This window comes from Pongo pygmaeus, chromosome 13 (assembly GCF_028885625.2).
Source record: "Pongo pygmaeus isolate AG05252 chromosome 13, NHGRI_mPonPyg2-v2.0_pri, whole genome shotgun sequence".
In the NCBI taxonomy this organism is placed as follows: domain Eukaryota; kingdom Metazoa; phylum Chordata; class Mammalia; order Primates; family Hominidae; genus Pongo; species Pongo pygmaeus.
In genome coordinates this window covers 35,353,102-35,375,870 of record NC_072386.2, presented here as the reverse complement: position 1 = coordinate 35,375,870, position 22,769 = coordinate 35,353,102, and the positions used below count along the sequence as shown (strand labels likewise).

At 37.4% G+C, this 22,769-nt stretch overlaps 1 long non-coding RNA gene across 1 annotated transcript in view; it reads right to left on the bottom strand.

Annotated features, from left to right (window-relative positions):
* Positions 1-3,326: 3,326 nt before the first annotated feature.
* Positions 3,327-22,769, bottom strand: part of LOC134737996 (uncharacterized) — a 33,791-nt gene continuing 14,348 nt past the window's right edge. Inside the window, exon 3 of the long non-coding RNA XR_010123471.1 lies at positions 3,327-3,510. This is a non-coding gene — a long non-coding RNA (uncharacterized LOC134737996). The remainder of the gene's footprint in view (positions 3,511-22,769) is intronic.

Sequence of the window (22,769 nt, the reverse complement as noted above, 5' to 3'; positions counted from 1 at the left end):
GAACATGCCTATAATCCCAGCTACTGGGGAGACTGAGGCAGGAGAATTGCTTGAACCTGGGAGATGAAGGTTGCAGTGAGCTGAGATTGTGCCACTGCACTCCAGCCTGGGTGAGTTGAGACTCCGTATCAAAAACAAACCTACACATTTTTGTGGTGTGTTTTTAGCTCTATCAAGTCAGTTACATTCTTCTGTATTCTAGCTGTTTTATCTGTAAGCTCCTCCAATGCTTTATGATAATTTTTAGTTCCTTTGCATTTTGTTACAACATACTCCTATAGCTCTGTGAACTTCATTCCTATCCATATTCTGAATTCTGCTTCTATCATTTCAGCCACCTCAGCCTCAGCCTGGTACTGAACCCTTGCCAGAGAGGTGATGTGGTCCTTTGGAGGAAAGAAGGTACTCTTGCTTTTTGAGTTTTCAGTGTTCTTTTGCTGATTATTTCTTATCTTTGTGGGCTTATCTACCTTCAATCTTTGAGGTTGCTGACATTTGGATTATTTTTTCTTTTATCCTATTTGATGACCTTGAGGGTTTGATTGTGTTATAAGGTCAATTCAACAACTGGCTTTGTATCTGGAAGATTTTAGGGGGCCGTCATTCACCTCCCAACTCCTGGACTGCATGCTCTAACTCTGGATGACTTATATTGGGCCCCAACTTTGTTCTCTGCTTCCTTGAGGTTTGGAGTCTACTTTGCTAGAGGACCAAGTTGTGGCAGCTCCAGCTGAGTGCTAGCGGATTCAGGGGTGCCTGCCTCCCTGCGGGCATTCACCATGCTAGTGAAGGCAAGGCGTTTTTGTGGGGGACAGGGGGCTCCTGCTATAGACTCTCTGTGCTTTTGCACTGGTGATGGTGTTGGTTTGGGGAGAGGCACTGACCAGTGCAGATCTGAGTGCCTTCTTGGTCACCTGCAAGCAGGAGAGATTGCTCAGGGTGTGGTAGGATCCTCTGTTCTCCATGCAGCATTACCACAAGAGTGAGGCACTGGCAGCAGCAGGGCTTGCTGGCTGTGTGCCACTAAGGTTCTGTCTGCAATGGTGGTTGACAGAAGTCAAGGGGCATACTTCACTCCTGTATGCTGGTGGGGCAAGTAAAGCAAAATCCACCTGTGCAGACATGTGCCTGCAAAGTGATGTGGGGAGTTGCCATGGGCTCACGGGAAGCTGCAGTATGGGGAGCAAACACCTGGGCTGGTGTATGGCAGTAAGGGCTGTCTTGCTGGAGTTCTCCACTGGTCAGGCATGGCCCACTGGTGCAGAAGCTATTCTGTGGGCCACCACAGCACCCAAGATGGCCCTGGAAGAGGCCAGCAGACCAAGGAGTGCTCAGGTTGCACCAGCCCTGACTGATGTGCAAGACCACTCTGCAGAGATCAGGTCTGAAAATTCCCCTAGGGCCAAAGTCTATTATGGGAGCAAGTTGAGCCTAGAGGGATCGCCATCCCTGTCCATGCTCTGCTGTGGACACTCCTGCACTAAACCCTCTGGGCTCCACATCAGCTGGCTTGCTGCTCTACCACTTTGCTTGTCTCTTGGGGGCTCCACCCCAGAGAGATGTGGGTCAGCAATCGTTCAGTTCAATCAGCCCAGGATGGAGAGTCTGTGCTGTGGGCCCAAGCCAGGGGCTCTCTGTCTGGTGACGAGCAGTTTGGGGGTGGGGTGGGACCTGTGGGAGATGGACTGGCCTCCTCTCCTTGAGTCAACTGCTGCTTATTGGAGGTGTGGATAAGACACTTAGGGTCCTTGCTCCTTTATTAGTCAGAGGGTAGCAAGGACAGTTCCATTGCAGAGGTAGTGGCAGAGAGGCTTTCAGTTGTCTGTGGAGGCTCTGTCCAGGGAGTTGCTGAGTTGCTATTGGCTTGATAGCTCTGGTGGGGTGTGGCTAGAGGTCCAGGCCTGGAGGACCTGCTCATTGAGGAGATATGGGAATGGGCACCCACATAACAGTCTGTTCACTTTTCCACAGGGCTGCTGTAGTATGCTGGGGGCCAGCTCCAGTCCCTAGTCACTTTAGATTTTCCAGTAGCTGGAGGTATCACCAGGGAAAACTGTGAAACAGCAAAGATGGTGGCCTTCCTTTCTCTCTGGGAGCTCCATCCTTGGGAAATACAGGCCTGTTGCTGGCCCAAACACACCGGTAGGACATGGCTGAAGATACTAGTTGGGAGACTTTACCCAGCCAGGAGGAACAGGATCAGGGACCTGCTTTCAAAAGTAGTCTTGCCCCATTTTCATAGAGGAGTTGTGCCATGCTGGGGATATGCTTTAGCCCCTGATCGCCTCAGACACTCTGAAGCCCAAAGGCTGGAATGGCTAAGTTGTTCTAACAGCAAATATGGTGGGCTGCTCCTCTCCCTGGGACAAAGGTCCCATGGAAGTCTGAAACCTCGGTCAGTCAGAGAACACCAGTTGGGGTAGCCGGAGACCCCAGTTGGGAGACTCTACCCAGTGATGAGGAACGGGATTGGGGACCTGCTAAAAAAAAAAAGCAGTGTGGCCACATTTTTGTCGGGCAGCTGTTCTGTGCTGGGGTACCCCTTCCACCCCTGCTTAGGCTCTCCAAATCCTGAAGGCTGGAATGGGTAAGTTGCCCAAACAGCAAAGATGGCAGCCTGCCCCTCCCTCTGGGAGCTCTGTCCCAGGGAGTTTTCAGATCTCTGTCAGCTGGAGAATACTGGCAGGTGTGGCTGGAGGCCCCAGTTGGGAGGTCCCACCTGTAAGGATGAATGGGATCGGGGACGCACTTAAAGCAGCAGTCTGGCCACATTTTAATAGAGCAACTGTGCTGTGCTGGGGGATCTCTTTTGCCCCTGGTTAGTTTGGACTCTCCAAAGCCCAAAGGCCATAATGGCTAAGTTGCCCAAATAGCAGAGATGGGGGACTGCCCCTCCTCCTGGGAGCTTTGTACCAGGGAGGCACAATGTTGCTACTGGTGGCTAGCTGGAATTCCAAGCCAGTGGGTCTTATCCTGTGAGGCGCTGTGGAAGTGGGGCCTGTAGACCTTCCCTGCTGATCTGGCTGGATTCAGCCTCTTTTCTGGGGTATATATGGGAGTCTAACCTCCTGGGGTATGTTTGGGGGTCTAACCTCCAGCTTTGCCAGAGTCGCAGCTACTTTTGCCCAGACACCCAGAAAGCTGGAGTATCTAAAGCTCTTGGGTCTCCGTGCATGCTTGAGTGGCTGCTCTGCTGAGACTCCACGTAGCTGTGTTTGTCAGACTGAAGGCCCTAATGGAGTGAGTTCACGAGGGGATCTCCTGATATGAGGGTTGCAGAGATCTGTGAGAGCAGTGTGGGTTCCCAGAGTTGCGCATTCACTTACCACTTCTCTGGGAAGGGGAGCTTCCCTTGACTCCATGTCTTTCCCAAGTGGGCTGTCTTCCTGCCTTGATTTGCCCTGGTCTCCGTGGGTCCGTGGGTCGAGTTGTTTCCTTGATTACTTCCAATGAGAGTACCTTAATGTTTCAGTTGAAGGTGCTGTATTTAGTCACCCGTTTCTTTCCTCCCTGTGAGAGTCACACACATTAACTGCTTCTAGTTGGCCATCTTGGCCACTCCTGCCCTAAACCTTTCTAGCAAAAACAAAACAAAAAAAATTAATTACATGTTGATCTACCGCTTCTCTCTTTAAATTTATTTACTCATTCTGAATTTTTTTTTACATTTCTTTACATTGTTAAGCTGTTTTATTTTAAAAATTCTAGGTCCAACTCTTCCTGGATTGCTTTTATATAAGGAACATATCTCAAGAAATAAATAAAATTCACATTCAAATGCAGAAGAATCTATTGGAAAAAACTCAGAGGACAGGATAAAAGCACTCAGAAAAAATGCCAGAAGAAGGCGTTTATCACATAATATCGCCGATAAGAGTCTCTCGAAAATTTTTCTCTCTATTCATTCTTACCAAATATAGAAAGTGAACAAAACAGTATTAGTATTAGAAAAAACATCTAAAAATAATGACCTTTCTGAATGAAGACTGCTTTTTTCATGGTTACTCTTTTTGGGGTACAGTTCTATGTTGATTTATCCAATTTATCAAAGCCATTCAGCAAATATTTATTGAGTGTCTGTTATGTCACAGGCACTCTTTTCGGTTCTTAAACTACATCAGTGACAAAGAGTAAAAGATTCCTGTTCATGGCTCTTACATTTCAGGTGGGATAGCAATTTCTTTTGTAAAGTTAATCACACAACAGAAATGTGAAATAATATTGATGCTGTAAGGAAAGGAAAAATAAACGAAATAAATTAAAAAAGAAATGTGAAGGGATAATTAAAAGAGGCTATATTTTATTGAATAAAAATAAAAGAGGCTATGTTTTATTGAATATGCTCCATGTTTTATACTATATCATAAAACATACAAGATCTGGCTTTTAAGAAATCAATATCTTCATCAATATCTTCGTTCAGACTCATCTAGATTAGATTACTCTGTATCTAATCACATAGAGACTTGTCTGACAAATCCAGATTTTTTGGATGTTCTGCAGGACTGTTTGTCAGGATATTTCACAGAATTCCAAGAAATAATATTAGTGTCCATGCTATGATGATTCCTCAGCTCCTCTCATCTGATAAAATATTGATTTCTTATACATATAAAACATATAAAAACATTTAAAATATTTTTTGTTATATGAGTGAATCAATAATAAAACCACTATCTCAATAATCATAAACTGATTGCAAAGTGATTGTTCATCTCAGAAAAACCTTGGCACAGTTAAAATAAAAGTTTCAAAATACAGAACTTAGTACCAAAATTAAGGCAGTGTTAGGTTTCTAATTTTGCTATTCACATATTAAATGAATTTTCAAAATTCAGTAGCTAATACTAGCTAGGGTTTTAAACAAGACATAGTTAAAATGAAAGTTTAAAAAAAGAATCATAAACTTCAGTATCATCATGATGGCAGTTTTAGGATTTTAATGTTGACACCCTAGTCTCAAATTTGTACTTAATGTGGTTATATAGCTAGGCAGTGCTGAAGTGAAAGTTTCAAAACAAATTAAAATCAAAAGTTAAGAAAAAAATATAAAGGCAATTTTAAGATGTTTAATTTGGCACTGTAGTTTCAAAATAGTACCTGAAACTTAACAGCAAAGTATCAGATTCATTTATAAAACAATGTGACTGATCTTTATGTATGGTTTGTGAAACATTTATGCAGTGTCATTTCAGAAAACTCTGCCATTATAGACTTGAATTGATTAAGGATATCCACTCCTTTCGTTGGCATGATACAAATAAATTACTAAAGTATAATAGTAACAATGATAAATATAAGTGACAATACCACCATATTACTATGAAACAGAGATTGATTATGGTATAATACAATTTAGCATCTCCATATTTTTGAAAATGAACTTGTTTCTCTGGCTTAATTTGGGACAATTTGGACATCAAAAAGAATGATGATGCAATTTAAACCATACAAAAATTAAAAAAAATATAATCCAAGGGATGGTAGTGAAAGTCTTCTTTCTAGCAGAATAGCAGCTAATATACATAGAACGAATCTTAGAATTAGAAAATCACTATATTTTGATCCCCTTCCCCAAAGGGTGACAAAACCATTGGTAGACAGTGGTTGGGAAACAGAATAGTCTCAGGATATCACTCCATAGATTTATTCATTAATTAAAAAGAGAAAATGTGCTTTGAGAGAGAGAAAGCTATTACCGTCTTTATCAAATAGGAGAGCCTGATCATGTGTGGGCTGAAGTTTATCTAAATGTGATTCCTGATGGAATGTTGAGTCTGAATCTAATCACATAGAGACCTGTCTGACAAATCCAGATTATTTGGATGTTTTGCAGGACTATTTGCCACGACATTTCAAAGGATTCCAAGAGAGAATATTGGTGTCCCTGCTATGATGATTCCTCAGCTCCTCTCATCTTATCTCCATCCTGGCCTCCATGACTTTCTTTCTTTGTGGTAGTTAGGGTGTGGTATGTGCCACTGAGGCCCACACTTACTGCTGTATGTGCTGTTTGGGAAACCATCATCTTTCAGGGCTGTGTGATAAAAGAAGAGCCATGGGGAAATGTTCTCTTCCAAATTTAATCTTTACATTATTAGAAAATATTCTGATGACCTGTTTTCAAATATTTTCTTATAATTTTCCATTTTCATGTATTTATTCTGACAGTTTATTTTATCTTGTATTTGTAATCACTAAGGTGTTAGTATTGTAATATTAATATTATATGATTTAAATTAGGAAAAATGTGTTTTCTATTACAAAATGGATAGTGGATAATTTAAGTATAGAAAGTAATATTTTCTATATGGGACTATTTCACTCTCTGTAATCTCCTGAATTCTAATTCCCACTGTAGTGAGCTATAACTTTACTAATCAGTTTTCTTACAATCGATTTTAAGTCTATTTTGCTAGATCTAAAGACATAAAGCTAAAAGTTCTTCTTGAAGAGAAGCACATTTCAGTTACGTTTATAACTTGAAATATCTGGTTTTAGTCAAAACTCACATGTCATACTGAAAAACAGAAGGGAGATGTTGTCTTTTCTTGAGGAGAGACTTCTCTGCAGTTAAACAGCTCACCACATGTTTAGAGTACATAGACAATACACTTCCTCTTTTGTAATGTAGATTTCAGCGTTTTGCTTGTAGAATTATCATTGGCATGGAGGTTATACAGGGGAAGTAGTGAAAAATGTAGCTAATACCAGGAACCTTAGGAAGTGTCTGAACTTCATCTTTTCTGTTGTTCATTTGCCCTTAGGGGGTGAGTGTAAAAGAGTTTGGGCTAGGAAGAGATTGCTTCTTTTACTCTATTTAGTTTGTACTTCCCATCTGGGTGTTTGGCAATAAATGACTCATTCTCTTTGTTTGCCCTGGTGTTGAAAAATTTTCCCATATGCCAGAGAAAAAAATGTTACAATGACACAATGTAAAATTGTAAGAGGTGGAAAAAGATGAGGTATGGACATAGTGAATGGAAGTTCAGCCCTTTAAAACTACTGGCAGAGTAGATTTTACACAGGCTTCAATTAAGCAGACCTGAATGTAAATTCAGGTCTAACTCTGCAACTTACTAGGTAAGTGACTTTAGTCCTCTTTAAGATTTAGTTTCCCCATTATAGGATATAATAATACTATTTTTCTTATGAGGTAAGTATTAATTGAAATAGTATATGTACATTCTAGCATACAGTGATCCCCTAATAAATGGAACTTATCATTAATACATTGCTAGGAAAAGAAAAACACATCAGGGAGCAAAAGATATAACTGTCTTATTAATAACAGGGGATGGATTCTTGTGGACAAAAAAATTTAGAATTGAATTTTCAAGGGGTCATTTCTTTCACCAGGTATAGTTAGGTTTGCTCTTATGGTAACAATGAATATGTTTGTTTAGCTTCTTAAACCAGCATCATGGAACGTTAATTAATAAACAGAATTCAATGTATTTCTGGGGCATTTTATTTTTTATGCAATCATTTGTATATATCACCTTCACAATGCATGCCACATTCTCAGACCACCTATTATGTTATTTTCTTAACATTTTTCTTCCAATTCACTCACCTTTTTAAAAACTTTACTGAAGTCTCACTTAAGCACATAATTTCTAAAATCATGGGTTTGTTGTGCAAGTTATGTTTTTCTAATACACTCTAAAACAAATACTTTAAAAGAGTTACACCTACAGTCCATATACCACCCATAATCATCTCAAGTACCTCCAGTGCTTATTACTGCACTTTGGAAAACACTAACATACATTATTCTCCTTAGTTTTTATAATAGTTATATGAGGTGAATAGAGAAGGCATAACTATACCCATTTTAAAGAAGAGAAAAGCAGGTTCATGGATAAAATTTCATAGTAAATTGCTAGAATTGGTCCTGATACTCATGCTTTCTTTAGATCAACCCAGTGCTCCTACTGTAATTAATACCAAATTCTTTAAGGAAACTTAGTGCTAAAACTAAATTTTTTTTGTATTTAGACCTGATTATTTTGTGGTAACTTGAATATAGGTCAATATGAAAAAAAATAAAAGAGGAAACAAAGAAACTGAGAGCAGATCACCAAGTTGCAGTAGGTTAGCCTAAGATAGCTTTTGGTTTTCTTAGCCTTCTACTATTCACAGCTTTGTGTAATCCCCTCCACTTGAGTAACTTGCTCCTACCAATGGAATGTGGTAGTAGAGTAGATGTCACCTCTCTGATAAGTTTACAGACGATTGCGACCTCCATCTTGCCAGAGTACTTCCTGTCTTGCTGGTTTTGATGAAGCAGGCTGCCATAGGAGAGAGGCTCACATGGCAGGGACCTGAGGGCAGCCTCTGGCCAACAGCAAGCAGTAAACAGATGCCCTCAGTTCAACATCCCTCAAAGAAATGAATCTTACCAACAGTCAGTTGTGTTAGCTGGGAAGCAAATCTTTCCCTAAGGGAGATTTCAGATGAGGCCCCCAGCCTTGGTGAACACCTTGATTGCAGTCTTGTGAGAGATTGTGAAGCAGAGCTATTCTCAGAATTCATAGGTGTTTTAAGCTATGAGGTTTTTTTTAGGGGGAGAGTGGTCATTTGTGATTCAGCTATACATAAGTCTACAAAAGTCATTCCAGAAGTGATTCAGTGGAGGTAGAATCATGTGGCTGTGAGCCCCAGGCACTTGGAGTTCTGATAGAATTGTGACTTCTAACACTGGACACCTTTTCTTTCTCTCTTATTCTCCCATTTTTCTCCTTTCCCCTTTTCCTCCCTTCCTTCCCTTCATTCCTTCTACTTTTTCCTGTACTTTTAATTAATAGAGCAGTTGGAAACACAAAGCAATGTCTGTATCTACAAAATGTCATTATTTATACTTTGTATCCACAATGCGCTGCCTAGGGCTTCATGCCTGAGGTGCATCTGTAGAAGGTGCTCAACAACGTCTTAGCTGTTGGCATTATTGAATCACTGTGGAGTATTCATTGTTGTCCATGCCACTTTGAGTTTTCATTGTTTTATTTATGGGAGTGTATTCTTTTAAAGAGCTTTGTTTGTATACTCATTTTCTCTCTCTCTCTTTTCCTCCACAGGCAATTTATAGCACTGATCTGTCATCAATACCACTTGCTGTCTTGGATGTGAAGATGATTTTTCCTGTAGGGATTCCCTCTACAAAATTAAAAACACTGGGCATGAGGAAATAATATTCATGCTTTAAATTGTCTTTTCCTTTAAATTGTCTTTTCTCTTCACTACACCAGGGGTCCCCAACCCCTAGGCCACAGACTGTGGCCCTAGTGTAGTGAAGAGAAAAGACAATTTAAAGCATGAATATTATTTCCTGGTGCCCAGTGTTTTTAATTTTGTACTGGTCTGTGGCTTGTTAGAAACCAGGCTGCACAGCAGAAGGTGGGCAGCAGGTGAGCAAGCATTACTGCTTGAGTTCCGCCTCCTGTCAGATCAGCAGTGGCATTAGATTCTCATAGGAGCACAAACCCTACTGTGAACTGCACACGCAAGGGATCTAGGTTGTGCGCCCCTTATGAGAATCTAACTAATGGCTGATGATCTGAGGTGGAACAGTTTCAACCCAGAGCACACCCCACCCACCTGCAGAAGAACTGACTTTTACAAAACCAGTCCCTGGTGCCAAAAAGGTTGGGGACCACCGCTGCACTACACTACCTAAAAGATTTTCACTTTCACAGTGTTGCTTGCTTCTGTTTTACATGCACAAGTAGCTAAAGCTAGCCTTCTGGTAAATGGAGGGGCAGAGCAGATGGTGGGGGAGGAGTACATACGGACAAATTTGAATCACAATTTCCTCACTGTATGCCAGCAAAATTTAATAATAGTACCTAAACATACACATGCATATGTAAATGAGTCACACTTTACAAACTTTTAACAAGTACTGGCAAGTCAGATGGCAGACTTACCCCGAAACCTGCCACTCCAATAAAAACCTCATAATTAAAAACAAGGCTGTCTATAAAGCATAACATATAATAACAATTATTTGCAACTGGTACAAGGCTAGATTAGAAAGTTGAAAGTTATCTTTCTTAGGCAAAAATGCTTTTTCTATACAGTATGCAGCCAGCAGATTATCATCCATAGTTTGAGTAGTGAGATGCCACTTGCTCCAACAATCAACACCTGCTGACTTTGGTCCAAGAAGAGACTGAGGTGATGCAGTTTCACCTGTTTTGTAAGAACAACACTGGTGTTTGCCATCTATTGACAGAGTGCCTACTACGTGCCAGATGCTTTGTTGGCACTGAATGTGCTATCTCATTCCAGTTTCTTTATACTCAATGAAAAACCAACTACATTTATATTGCACTGAGGCTTAACATGGTTTACTGACTTGCTTAAGATTATAGAAGTAGTAGGTGGATACAGCAGGGTTTGAACCCAAGTATGCTTGATTCCCCAAACCATGCTTTTTAAAAAATCAAAGGTGTAACTTCGATAAAAGACATGAAGTTAATGAATATATGAAAGCTGGTGAATAGATACAATGTGGCCTTAGGCCAGATCATGTTGAACATGTGGTGGGATAGATAAGAGAAGGTTCTTCTTTGTTGTTACCTGGTTCTCAATTGGTTATTACTTTATGTGCTTTCCATATTAAAATTCTATTGTTCTGGCCTATAAATTCACCCACCCAGGCTTGCCTAAACTAATTAAACCCTGAAATTTGGCATGTCTTTTTTTCAGGGTGCCTCTATGATAGTTGGTGGAAATGAAAGTGGAATTAAAAGTTTTGTGAAGCTATAGCACTACTTTTTCATTGTGTTCCTCCCTGACTTTCTGCCTTAGGTGTTTACTTTGGTGAGATATCCTGGGAGAAATTGAGGTGAAAAGAAGCCCAAGTTAGGATTGGGGAAGAGATGAAGTAGTCAATAAAATTCAAATTCTTGTATTCTGAAATGCAACTATTCTTTCTCCAACTTGGTTTTGGACAGAATGTCTTAGGGTAGCTGTTAACAAAGAAATTGATGACAATTAACTCCCATTTCTCAGAATTTCAGCATTCTTTGAAAGTGTTTATCATACTCAATCTTCTAAAAATCCTTAAGGCATACTACAGTGTAGAGGTTGGCAAACTTTTTCTATAGAGGTCCTGATAGTAGCTTATTTCGCTTTTGAGGGCCATCAAATTTCTGACACAACTACTCATCTCTGCTGTTGTAATAAAGACTCACCCATAGACAATACATGAATGAATGAGTATTTATGTTCCAATAAGACTTTTAAAAATAAAATTAGGCAGCAAGACTGATTTGACATAAGGGTCATAATTTGCTAACCTGTGGTATAGTGAAAGGAGTTCAACTAGAGTTTGATTATGGCTGTGCCATTCTAGTTGGGTAGTTTTAGGAAAGGTATTTAATTTAGATTTGATGTAGTTTTCTTATATATAAAATGGGGATAATAAAACCTGCTTCACAAGACTACTATGAAGAGTAAGCTATGTAGCTAAATATAGCAAAATATCTGGCATCTAATAGATGCCTAATAAATGGTGACTATAATGATTCTTATCATTACTGTAGTATTTTAAACATTTATCTTAGTTGTTTTTAGGTTGTTTGTTGTCTAACTAATGTATTTAGAGAAAATAAGTGCTGCTGAGGGCAGCTGGAACTGTTTTGCTGGTTCGTCATTGAAATTCTCGTTCTTGTTGGTGCTTATTTCATAATTATGAAACTAATTCTTTTGAAAAGAACTTGAAGTAGAGCAACAAGAACTAAGAGAGAACTAATACCATTCTCTCTCACTTCTTATTGCTCTACTTCAAGTTCTTTTGAAAAGAATTACATAGATATGGGTGCATGTGTTTATTTATTTTCCTTGTCGGGTAATCGTGAATATGTTGATTGGTGTCAAACATGAGTCTCACCTATCCCCATGGCAATAAGCTTCTATTGATTTGAATTCAGACTAGCCCTGGTGGCCCTGTGAGTGGGAAAGTCTAGGTGTGTCTAGCTTGGTCTGTGGTTCCAGGAGGGGTTGGATGCACCTGTTCTACTTGTGGGATGTTGGCACCAATATAGTGGCTGCTTCTCTGAGTATTTGCCTTTGTCTTCTTTGTGAAAGGTCACTGGCTGGTTTGAGCTATTGGGCTGTTTATGCCACATCCTGTGCATGCCACACTGGCTTTCTTTCTGTGTGTTTCTAGAGATAAGTTTGCCTCATAGAAGTCAGACTCTGTGGCTTTTTATCATTATAGATTTTTCTAGAAGGAGAAGAGGCCATGATCACATCTGAGGATCCTGAGTCATTGTAGACATGTACTGAATTAAAGACAATTTTTTGACTAAAGGAGAATTGCATCAATCACAGTGAAGGAGATGCCACAGGACAGGGCCTGGGGTGTTGGCTTAGCCACAGATGTAAGGGCTACAGTTAACAGACAACTTTCAGTTTCCACTATTGGAAGGGATGATCAGTCCTTCCCTCCTCTATTTTCTTGAGCCTCGTTTTTCACCCTTCTTTTTCTGTCTCCTTTCTTATCATGAAGAATAAAGACAAATGATAACAGATCTACCTTAGGCTGATATAGGGCAGGGAATCCATTTAATAACAAAATGTGGGTCAAAATTCACTTTTCTCCTTTTGAATTGAAATTATATTGTGCATGGGCTAATTAGATTGAATGCTGTAAACATGAAGATAATGCTTGTAAAGTAGCTACAGAGAAAGAGAAAAAGCCTAAAACAACCAGTAGTGCTTAGGACCAATAGTATATGTCTTTACACACTACATTTGAATAATACTGTAAGACACAATTTTTTGATAGGTTAAATAGCACATCTAAGCCCCCCAAAATTATTAAAAAATTGTCATTATAATTCTAGAGGTATAACAACAGTGTGTAAGTTGCATCAAATAACAAAGTTAGTCTACAACCTAAATTGTTTCGTCCTGCTTTTTTCACTTCTATGCGTATTTTTTTACTTCCATGCTAGAGCTACCTCATTCTTTTAAAATTGTGAGATATTCTATAATTTATTTGTATTCCCCTATTAATATATTTTTAGCTTATTAGTTTACTTAAAAAGATTTATGTTTGCCTTCTAATGTCAAAGTTAGGAGTCGTGTCCATTTAACAGGTGGTGTTTTCTTGTGTAACTCCTCTGCCTTCATGCAAACCTTTGAGAACCATCTCTTGAAACAAGGCTAAAATGCCTTTGGAGAGGTATTATAGATGATCATATCTACTTTGTGCCTATTTCCATGACTTAGCTGCATTAGAGGCCCAGCTGTATACGTGTAACTCAAAATCCACCAAAAGTAATACTGTGGTTAGATTCTGGTCAAACAAGTTGCCATTAATCCAGATGTAGGATGGGATTGAAAGGTGGCTCTTCCACACCCTGACATCAATGTACCAATTTGGCTCTGTGCATTCTTTCTCCCCTTCTCCCTTTACCACTGTCATATAATTGTTTGTGTACATGTCTGGTTTTGTCACTATGCTGATGGCAAGGATCATGCATGCCTTATTCATATTTGTGTTATTCAAGGATTCTACTCTGAGTTCTATTATGGGGCCTGGCCTAAAGTTGTTGTTCAAGAAATGTGTGTTAGAGAAATCATACATAAACTAGAAATTCTCATTTGGATTCCTGTATCTGAACAACTAACTTTCAGCTTCTTCAGTGGGATAAAGAAGAAAAATGGGGTTTAAAGTACATACTCTTCAGTATTAATGTAGAATTTAACAGCTGCCATCCAAGTGCAGAATCCTCTGTAGTTTCCCAGTGTTAACCTCACTTCTATCTCTAGCCGTGTCTCAATGCTGGGTGACTCTCTCCTGGCATGTTCTGGCAAGACTACCTGTTTTGCGTAATCTACATCGGCTTCTAGTTTCCACAAGAATTGTTTATATGCATTTAATTTTAGCTCTTGGGCTATAACATGTCATTGTTCTTTTTACTTATCTCCTCTTACTTTTGGAAACAGGGCAGGCATCTTTAATACTTGCTGTTCCTGTTTAGTGTGCTCTTAGATTAATTTTAGCTTTGCTCTTCAGCTTTCATGACACTTCAAGACATTTTCCAGTCATATTTCCTGTACAAGAAAATACAGACTATGTCACCACAAAGGGAAGTGGAGATTGGGGGGCATAATTTAATTAATTCAGGGAACTCATATTTTGGTGTGAATAGAAGTTAAAGCAAGATATTTGGATTAATTTACCTCATTTGGTTCTATATTCAATTTAGAGGATAACACATTAAGCTTTTATTCAATTTTATCTGTTACGGTCACAGTGAATCTGGAAAAAAATATATCTGTGTCTTAGTTTTCATATTTAGGGGAAAATGAATACCCTAGAGAATAATAATAAATGTTAGGGAAAATAATGTTTTCCTAAGAGTAGGCAATGAAAACCTGAAGGTACTCAAAGCAGTCTTGCACAAGTGCTTTGAAAAGCCTCTTGCACAATTTTATTTCTTTATAGTACTTACACAATCATATTTCATAATGACTTGCTATAAACAATGTTCTCGACAAGAAGCTTAAAGATGCAAAACTGAAGGAAGCACTTTTGGGAGAAAATACTTTTATGTTTGCTTACTTCTACACTACAACAGACATAAAATTATGGATTTTTTTTCAGTGCAATTTTCATATGTCAGTTCTAGGAGACAGGAAATGTGAAACACTGTAGGAGGTATGAGTTTGCCACCTAGAGGAGAGAGGTGAAATTCAACTTTTCTCCAATTTTTTTAGTATAATTCATTAATTTGTTTGATTATTTACTCATTTAATTATTCAAAAATAATTATCTACCAAGCTTAACTATTTTGCCAGCGCAGATTTGATAAATCTGTTCAAGATTTATGAGCTCAAAGAAACCACAAAGTGCATCTTACTTTAATTGCTCAGCTGCCTCTTTTAAAAATCTTTTACTTTTAAGAAAGTATAGCACAAATATCTGAACAATTCTAAATATCCATACTTGGGATGGATATTACTTTGAGCTCTTGCACTATAATAAAACTTTATTCTTTTGTACTAATTCAGTCCTTTTACTGTTTCTTTTTTAATGTTTAAGAAACAAGTTGGATATGGACAAAGAAGTAATTTCTTCTGTCAAGGAACCCACAGGATAATAGGTTAGTGATAGAGACCAACAATGCTGATGCATTTTTAATGACGGAGATAATGTCTAGAAAAAAAATCCATTATTTGGTAAAGACAAAGTATGCATATATATTCTTTTGTTTCAATTATTTTTAAAGTTAAAAAACAATTATTTATCTCCTTTTGTACTACAAGCAATATCTGGTATAGTGTATGCATAGTAAGTATTCTAGAAATAGTAATTTCATTGTTAATTTGATTATGTTGGAGTGGAACTTACTCTGGAAGAGATCCTAACTTTCATTTATCTGAGAAAATTTCCAATTAGGACATGGAAATTTTTTCCTTGTCAATATTTATTCTTAATGGGTTTAGAATTTTAGAAAATGGGTTTAGGGATTTAGAAATTTCTTTACTAAATAATTCTACGGAACAGTACCTTAAAAATATTCAAAATGACAAAAACTTAAAATGACATCTAATTTTTTGAGGCCAAGAATCATTAAAAAGGGATCCAAAGCTTTAGACTTTGTTGCTCGGTGGAACTGGAATCATTAATATCTCAGTCAGGGGAAGCCATGTCAACTTAGTGGCTTAATTTCCTGTGAGCTTCCCATGTTCTCTCCCTGCAAGGATCACCTCAAATCCCTCAGTAGTCCTGTCTTTATGAAACTGGTATAATTTTTCTTTTCACTCTTGTCCTTCACCTTCCTGTGGCAACAAGAGTCAATTCTCCATATATAAATACTCGGCCCCTGTTTTAGCTGTGTCTTAATTGTGCAACATCTGTTTACTCTGTGTTTTAACATCTGTGTGGATAGCATTGTTGTTGTAATATTTTGACTGTAAGCTTCTAGGAGGTAGAGGCCAGCATTATTTTCTCCATTTTTGGAATGAGAAAATACAGATCACCACAATCAAAGTAGAATGGCAGCTTATAGTAGATATTTGGATAATTTATATAGTCTCTTAAAAAAGCTTTTTATTATATTATAGTGAGAAGTGGCTGAGCAATTAGCTATGGCACACTGCGTGGTTTTTCTGACCTCTCAGCTCCTAAAGAAACTTTGCCAAATCTTCAGGCCCTCAAAATTTTTTCATTCCATTTGTTATGGGCTGAATTGTGTTCCCTCGAAATGACTATGTTGAAGTCGTAACTCCTAGTGCTTCAGAATGTGACCTTATTTGGAAACAAGGTCATTGCAAATATAATTAGTTAAGATGTGATCTTACTGACATAGGAGAAGCTCCTAATCATGGTGTCCTTATAAAAAGGAGAATTTTGGCCATAGAGACTTGCACTGGGAGAATGCTGTCTGAAGACTGGAGTTATGCTGTTAAAAGTCACAAAATTAACAGAAGCTAGGGAAGAGACCTTGAATAAATTCTTCCCTGTAGCCTTGAGGGAGAGGATGGCCCTGCCAACTGCTAATCTCAGACCTCTAGCTTCCAGAGCTGTGAGACAATTTCTCTTGTTAGGCCACTCAGTTTGTGGCACTTTGTATAGCAGTCCTAGCTGACTAACACACCACTCTAACTGTTGATCAAGGCAAGAGCCTGTGATCATGTATTATCTTGCTTATTCCTTATCAGCATTCTATGGTGTGGATATTAGTGCCATCTATATACAAATTAGGAAATGGAGCCTCATAGAAATTAAATGACAAGTTCAAGGTGTCATGGCTATTTCATTATAGTGCCAGTGTTTGAACTCAAATGAATTTGACTCCAAAACATCATTACTCTACTCAATTCTAGTTCAATCCAGATGTTCACAAACAATGAGACTATAGTGGAGATGTGGGTGGTGGGTTGAGAAGGAGATCATAACCAGCATCAGACTGTCAATGAAGCAGACTGGGAGAAATTTTATGAAGCCAAGCAGCTGTGCAAGGTACAGTAGAGATGGTCAGATTGTTCATGTATATGGATTCTGTCTTCTGAGGAATGAACTCCTTGATATTCCTGAGTTAGTCCAGTTTAGGCAAGAGTAAACAGAAGGTAAACAGAAGATTGGAGACTGTGTATGTGCACGAGTGCCTCCTTTGTAGCTGGATGTCTAACATCATGATAGCCACACTCACATGAATATAGAGATATACAATTTACAAATTAATGTAACATAAAACTCTCATGCAGTCTGATTTCATCTTATTGACATTTCTGTCAGACAGTCAGTGTTAGCATCTTAATTATATAAATGTGGAAACTGAAATACTCAAGAAGTTCCCTGACTTCTCAGGCCACACGGTAAGCTTTGGTGCCAGAATGTATCTCTAGGCTTTCTCATCTCAACCCAGCATTCATTATACTATTGCTCACTGCCTGTAGAATCAGATTTGATTTCTCTGACTTTTCTTAGTCACTTCTGTGGTTTTGTACCACTCCCTCTCTTACTAAATAACTGCCTGCAAAAGTAAAAATTTCCATGAAAACAGAAAATAAATGTACCAGAAATGTTGATGGTATAAGAGATAAAACTGGGATAAAGAGAAAATGTGTTGGAAAGTGGTGTCCTTTAATGCAACAGAAAAGTATATTGGGAGAAAAAGAAAAGAGAGAAAAGTAGACAATCTGAAGTGGTGAGAAGAGCAAATGCTACAGATGTACCTGAACCTCTTCAGTAGGTGTGATCCTGAAGAGTTGTGTATAACAACAATGAACAAAAATAAAATGTACTGTGGAAATTGTCTAGCTGTTGAGATCCTACTGTGCGATATTTTTCAAAGTGAAAACTCCAATCAACCCTAGCTTGTTTATGGAGAAGACTTTGCCCCACTGTACCCAGAAAGTTTCTTGACAATATCACACATGCATAATAACCCTGAGACAATTTTTGTTTACCAGGAAAACATATAAAAGGGAACGTTAAACTTTGTCTAGTTCTACTGCATAAACATGTGATAATGTGCATGGTGACCTTCTGTTGTAAATGGAGAGTTAAGCTCTCTGAATCTACTGCTGAAAGGTGAAAACACTTTCTTAGGGCTTTGAACTTCAGTTGAAATCTTACTGAAAAAACACTACAGACTGTATTTTCTTTACATTTGAAGATACTTTACATAAAAATCTAAAGCAATTTGACTTATGTTTTCATCTACTTGAGAAGGAAACTCACAGACTCCAAAGCAACTGTTGTCTGTTTTGAAAAAAAATTCAGAAATCACCAGAAGCAATAGGGAGTGGCCTTGATTCCTGTTCTTTTATTTATGGGTAGCTAAAGTTCATATTTCTCAACATACCATAATCTCTGTGTAATTGGCCAAATTCCATGGTGGATAATTAGATCTAGCTTACCAGGGCAGATTTGGATGGTGAGAGCAGTCACACTGTTCTGGGAATATGTTAGCCAAGTTTACTGTGTTTTACATGAGTTGACAGTCTCACCTCACTTGCTGAAGGACTAGCCCAGCAGGTTCTACGGGTGAGATCACTGCTAGCTCATTCACTGCTGGGCCTGGTAGGCACAAGAGGCCAAGAAATAAATAATGTGAATTTGGGCTTCAGAAGTTCTCTTTCCTGTTTTCTTTCCTAAACCCTTTCTTCTACCAGCTGTCTAGGGGCCAAAACATTTATTCATATGTTTATTAACTAATTCAACAAATATTTACCAACCATGTTTCAGGCACTGGGCACTAGAAATATAATAGTGAACTAGATATTTTCTGCCTTCAAGGGTCTATGAACAAACAATTATAATATTCTGAAAAATATAACAATTCACAGAGCTCAGTAATCCAAATCCTTATTATTTCTGTCTTCAAAAAGCAGAAAGTGAAAAATGTCTCCATTCATGCTGTCTTTGGATGTCTTCAGAATGTTGTTTCACAAGTACTCAGACCCAACAGTGAGATTTTAAAAATTGTCCATAATATTAACCTTGGCATTATTATGTTAAAGAAAGCAAAACAGATATCACTGAATTTACTTCTCAAAAAAACCTTACGTTCCTGCAAAAGTTTCTTGAATTCTGACTCTTGTCACGCAATCACAAGAATGGCTATACTTAAACCCTTCTAATCAATTATATCCTTAATATGTATGACTGAATGATGTGTTTTCATGACTATGAAATGTATACATGTTTGGAAAATCTATTCACAATAGAGTTTTATGATATTCCTATTAACAGGCTGTCATTGTAACACTGTTTATGCAGGAATTGTAATTCTATCTGTTTTTATTTTTAGCATCTTTTCTCTCCATCCCCCAAATTGTAAGGAACTATCAGGTCTGTATTTTATTGGGTTTTGAAGTTTTAGGTTATTTGTAGTTATAATAGCCATATCAATTATTCATTGAGCAAACATGTATTGAGTGCTACTATGTGCTTAGATTTTTCCAATGTTGTGAAGGATAATTGGCTAAAACTTTTCCACTTTTATTAGTAATTTGAGAGTTTTTTTTCTCCACAGATTTTAGTCACTGGTAAAGGCTGTTTCATCCTCATAGATTTTTTTTCTACAGTAAGAAACATATGATGTTGAATAAGGTATGAATTACAAATTAAGGCTTTTCCACATTTGCTGCCTTTATAAGATTTTTTTTCTTCATCAAAATCTATTCACACACACACACACACACACACACACACACACACACGTGCTGTTTTGATTATCTTCAAATATATCCAGTGTTCAGTTCTTGGGCACATATTAATATACTTGCCTAGATGAAGACTATGTGTCCTCAGGAATTTATAATCTAGCAGGTGAAAGATTTTCTTCTTTCAAAATGTGACTCTGCTTCCCCACTCCTTAGTTTGTGAAAGCAGTTGTTTACGCTTTATTTCATTGTTTTCCAAACTTTAGTTATTTATGTACCATCTTCATGATTATGCTATTCACATACCACCTATACTATTATGCTTCTGAAAATATACTATGATTTTCAACTTAATTAAATTTGTTTAATAATAACAATATCTGTTACATCACTAGGTTGATGTGCTAGTTAAAAGTTTTTAAATATACTTTAATATAAATATGTTACTACTAAATTATTTTTTTGTCTGTATGCACCCAAAATCTTGCCTTTAGTAGTACTACACATATCATGCTTTGGGAAACTCTATCCTTGAGATTCACCTTCAAGCGTGAGGAATGGCAAAAGAAAATACAGAAATAATGATAGTAACCATAGCAATGGTAATAAGAGCTATTATTTATTGAGGACTTTAAGCATGTCATTTAATTTTATCTTATTTTATCTTCACAACAAATTTTAGACATGAATATCAGATAAATATGAAGCAAAAGGGCAGGAAAGAAGGAACAGTGGAAGTCAAACTTTTTTTTGCCTAGGTCAACTATAATTAACACGACCAGATGTTTTAGTATTTGTACTTTATTTTTAGTCAGCTCAGATTTCACATCTGACTATTTTACAAAAATTTGGATGTGATGGTGGCAGATTAACATAATTACTTTTAGCAATTATTATGGGACAAATTAGTTAAAGATTGTAAAATGCCTAGAAACAGAGTAGAATATCCTAGTAGGATATCCTAGAATATCCTATAATTAAGTTATCAAACAATTACTCTGATTATTTTTCACAGTAGTTCAATTAAAGTGTAACTTTGGGTCTGTTAGTATACATGAGTGTGAATGCTCTGGAGATTTATCTTTGACTTTCCTGTGTAAGTTCATATATATTTTTGTTATTATCCTGTAAATAACTGAATTATAGTACAGTGATTCTGTAAAAAACACTTTAATTATTAATATTCTTTGGTGTGAAGTTCACATTAAAAATTGTTATATTTCCAGAACCTGGTTTTTACCTGTGAAAGTCAATGCATCCTTCTTTTAATCCTCTGCATTGGTTTTGTATAGCTTGATGAAATATGACATGCTTCTCCTCCCTCCCCCTCCTTCCTGTGCCTGTATCCCCACCATTTTTTTTCTATTCCTCTTGGTATCTGGACTTCTTTTTCTGCCAAATGAGTCAGTAAGAGAGGAAATGTTAAACCCACATTTGTCATCTTGGCTGGGAAAGAAGTTTGAAGGCAAAAGGTGCCTGAATATGTTTCACTAGGATGCTGACACAACCTTTTTGACTCTTTCCTGAGAATACTACTCTATATTCAAGTTATAAAGTGCTAAATGATCCATTTCCACCATGCATACATTTCACATGATCAATACTTATTTTATAACTTTTTTCTTTGAGGAGAAGTATTTTTTTTTGGAAAAATATTATTTATTTGTGTGTGTGTGTGTGTGTGTGTGTGTATGTATTTATTTTCTTTTAATATGTGGTCTCCCTACACAAAGGATTTGATTTTATAAACAGAAGCAATAAGATTAAGAGGATAAAGGAAAAATAGGAGAAGGGGAAATATGAGTAACATGATAAGGTAAAAATGAATTACTTGTATTCTAACATAGAAAAGCTACTACCTGTTGAGTGTTTATTATATATTAGACATTTAACACTAATCAAAATATCTAATCTAATGAAGTAATCACTGTTTTGAATTTGTTTAGATTTAGTAGATGTAGAAACTGAGACTTAGAGAGGTTTATTTACTCAACTCCTCACTGCTAATTACTGGTGAAAGTAGAATTTGAATCCTCTGGTTTTCTCATCCAGCACATCATCACTATAACCCTTATAGTTTGCTTTTGGCACAAGTATTCATTATTAATGGAAATGCATAGTATTATCTCAGCAAATGTACAAATAGTTTAGCTTCACTAAACTAGTCAATTTTTTTTCTAAGCATCAATGCTTAGGAAGCAAAATAGGCTGGGGGAACAGTAGTTGTACTGGTGGCAGCTGTGGTGCTGATGGAGGAAGTGGTGGAATGCATAGGCTGCTCATGCTTTTTGTCACAATGAAGGTCAAAAAGTAGATCACTTAAAGTCTAAAGTTATCCTTGGGGGTCATATTCTTCACCAAAAACTAAATAAACATATAGAGTTAGCAGTATGCTATGAAAGTAAAGATATAGCACTATAAAATTCTACCATAAAGTAAATTGTTGAAGAATGTGATCCGAGCTCTTCAAAATGCTCATAAATCAGAAGGTGCATTTATTAAACAATATTTTATATGTACCTATAATAATACAATACTATACTACACAAATTGGCCTAAAATGAATTCACTTGCTATATTAAATATTAAACATTAAACAGGCAGAAACTTTGTTTGCACTGGTCTTAGAATATAAGAAGAAAACTTGGCACAACCTGAATAGTTGAGGTCTCTTGAGAAACCCTTCAGCTTCTTTTCCTCCAAATAAATTTCTCTGTAGCAAATGGAAGCCATCCAAATGATTCCCTGGCTACCTCAAAGTACTGTAATTTGTCTACTTCACAAAGTAGAGGGCTATATCTAGCAATAATTCAAGAAAAATGCAGTGACTCCCATTATGTCTTAGGCACTATGCTAGGAACTTTATGCATATCATTTTGTTTGATTTTAATAGCAACTTCATGAAATAAATCATCATAATAAATCACTATTTCAGATATTGAGAAACCACAGAAAGAGAGAAGTTAAATAATTTTCCTGTCAAAGACCACATCAATGATGAAGCCAGAATTTGAGCTCGTGTACTTAACCACTGGACTGCCTGTCTGCCCTGTCAAGGAACTGCTAAGGTTGTCATAGAGTCTTGACTGTGTATAGCTAGTTCTCTGAAGAGAGAAAAAGGGCAGGAGGAT